Source organism: Akebia trifoliata, chromosome 8 (genome assembly GCF_017979445.1).
Source record: "Akebia trifoliata isolate Shusen 1 chromosome 8, ASM1797944v1, whole genome shotgun sequence".
Lineage (NCBI taxonomy): Eukaryota > Viridiplantae > Streptophyta > Magnoliopsida > Ranunculales > Lardizabalaceae > Akebia > Akebia trifoliata.
Genome location: NC_141382.1, coordinates 19,230,446 through 19,233,624, shown reverse-complemented (window position 1 = coordinate 19,233,624; position 3,179 = coordinate 19,230,446). Strand labels below are relative to the sequence as shown.

Genomic DNA, 3,179 nt, shown 5'->3' with positions numbered 1-3,179 from the left:
AAAATTTTCATAAATAACAAAAACTAATATTTCCATTGAATTTCTTACGAAAAATCGATTCTAAAACATCCAAGAACATTAAAAACCGATTTAAAACGTGAAAAGTCCTCTCCGGGGGCAAAACAGTAATTTCACAATTTTCATAATTAAAAAATTCGAAATTAATAAATAAAATATTAAATAATTAAAGTAAAACATTGATGAAATTAATTTAAAATTTTGAACCTAAAAAATCGATCAATCGGACTTTCGGGTAAAATTGTTGAGGGTTCGTGGGATATTTCTTTAAGGACCCCTCCATTTGGGGGTCCAAAGAATTAAAGATATTTTAGAGGGGGGTTCTCCCAAAATTAAAAGTAAATCAAGCAAGACTGAAGTCAAGGTATTAAAGTCAATCAAGTGAGACTGAAGTCAAAATTAAAGTCAATTAAGCAAGACTGAAGTCAAAATATTAAAAGTCAATCAATTAAGATTAAAGTCAAAACATTAAAAGTCAATCAAATAAGACCAAAAGTCATAATAGAATTATAATTGATTAATAACTCTATCTAATAGAGTTCTAGCTTAAAAACAATTCTACCTAAAACAATTTGAATTAAAACACAATTCTACCTAAAACAATTCTAATTAAAACACAATTCTACCTAAAACAAGTCAAACTAAAACACAACTCTAATTAAAAGATCTCTAATTAAACACTAACTCTATCCAAATCAACCCCTAAAAACATCTATAAATAGAGGTGCTCACACCCTATTTTCGTATCAAATAATAAACCCTAAGAGAAGTAGGTCTAGAAGCTCCCCTAGCCCCCTATAAACCCTAGTTTTGGAGCCCCAACTCCTTAGCTAACATCCCTCCTTCAATTTTAGTCTAGAAAACACCCAAAAGCCTTCTAAAAACACCCTCAAATCCACAACGAAATTGAAGAGTTCAGATTCAAAAACAAGGAGATACCTTGCCTCGGAGATCCGAAGTCAAATTCGGAAGCAGAACGAAGTAAGGGAGCACGGTACAAGGAGTTCTTTTTGTCAGATCTGAGCGAACCAAGTCCTTGCCATCGGAAAGGTAAACCTTTTATTTTTATTTATTTTCTTATCTAGGTTTTAGCAATGTAATTTACTTGAGAATTTAGTAGAGACCGGCTTTGGCCGGGCGGGGTTGGTGCCTAACACCTTCCAACCCTGTAACTTGATCCCCGAATTCAGTTTTTTTGGTTTTAGATTAGTTTTTATCCGTTTAGAGTCATTGATCGGTTCCTAGACCGTAATAACTAGGTGGCGACTCCCAAACCTCAAGGGTCAAAAGCGGATCCGCGCACCCCGCGGATCGAGGGCGCTTTCAGTGGCGACTCCGCTGGGGATCTTGAGGATCAGACTTGAAAAGCCCCAAGTATTGAAACGTTGCCAATAACCTAGTTTTTATTTTTATTTTTTAGTTAGTCTCTTTTTATTATTTGTTTATCGATTTTTTTTTCTTGTTGATACGATCATTAATTATTTGGGTTCTACTTGGAATACGTCGATCTAATATATTAGTCTTTTTGGTTCAATCAAGGGCTATTCGGAATGATCCTAAATAACGCGATATTTCAAGATGGATGGTTTTATTAATGATGGGATTTTGATAGTTGGACAATAAATGGTTTTTTTTAGATATATGAGTGGATTTGTTTTTTTTTTAGTGAGTGCTTGATTTATTGGTTGATGTTTTTTTTTTTTTTTTTTAAATTTGGGCAAGACTTGCTGTCCATTGGCAGCAAGAAGAAAGGCAAAAAAAAAAAAATACAAAAAAAAGAAAAAAATTGGTTTTTAGGTTCTGATATCAAACACCAGCACGTTTATGGGTTTTATGTATGGTGTGGCCATAGTAAAAATTGGATTTTAGTAGTTAAAACCTCAATGCTTTTAATGAGAAAGGCTGGTGTGCATAATCAAAAAACATTTTTTTTTCTTCCCATCTTCTTCTCCAATGGACCAATGGACCAATGGAAACAGCAGAGAAAGAAGAAAGCAGCAAAAGAGAGACGTCTCTCTCTCTCCTTCCTCTCTCCCTCTCTCTCTCTCTCTCTCTCTCTCTCTCTCTTTCTCTCTCTCGTGGCCATGGCGATGGCTTGGAAGCAAATGCTCTCAAACCGACTGTCACTCTCAACACAATCACCTTTGGTTCCTGGATTCTCAAGATTTTTCTCTAAATCCTCCAACCAATACGTTTTGAAGGTAAGAATACCATAGTTCCTTAATGGAGTAGATAAGGGGGTTGAAACCCACGTAGCAAAGCTCGAATCAAAGATTGGAGACTTTCAGAATTTACTTGTCACCCCAATTCTCAAGCTCAAGAAGCGTGGAATCCCTTGCAAACACAGGAAGCTGATCTTGAAATACACCCACAAGTACAGACTGGGACTCTGGAAGCCTCGAGCTGAGCCTGTGAAAATTTAATTTGCTCAGTTGAGAGTGATGCTTGGAACATTCTGATTGGTTGCCGAATATAATCACAGTAACATGGACATTAAAATCTTAGGACTTCTTTTAAAGTTTGAATGTGCCTGAGTTTTTTGTTATTTATGTTTTAACCTACTTTTGAGCCTCTTTCTTCCAAATTTCATTGGACTGTTCTCAGCATGGTTTTAAATCTCGTCCGAGATTGAGAGTACTCAGCTAATTTATCTCGGTATCGTCCACCATTGAGATAGACAAGTCTTCTCAAACCTGATATGTTTCTCAAATAAGGCGGAGGGTGTTCATTGTTGAATGAGACAACTCAGGTCTCATTCGTGGACGAGATGAGATGCCAAAACAAAGTTTCAAACCCATGGTTCTTAGTGATTGAATTATGATGCATCAAGTTTTGTGCATGATGCAAAGGTTGGTTCAAAATTTGTTGAATGGTTTTCTCAGCAACAATAGGGCTTTATGAAGTTAAAAGAAGTTTTTTTTTTTTTGCCAGATTTTAGTTCAGTCTATTTGGAGTAAAATAACTGTAGGCAAAACAGCAAAATAAATTTAAAAAAAATAAAAAAAATAAAAAAATAAAATTCCTTTATAATGCTCGGCAGACTCTTTATTGCAATTTTATGACTTTTTTTTGAGTTTGTTATACAACAAACAAATTATGGTAAGGGACATATTTGCTATAACAAACTTTGAGGGCCAAATTGATTTTGGTTGATATATATG

The 3,179-nt window shown here is 34.9% G+C and overlaps 1 pseudogene; it reads left to right on the top strand.

Moving 5' to 3' along the window:
• Positions 1–2,064: 2,064 nt before the first annotated feature.
• Positions 2,065–2,447, top strand: LOC147396340 (uncharacterized; annotated as a pseudogene).
• Positions 2,448–3,179: the final 732 nt, after the last annotated feature.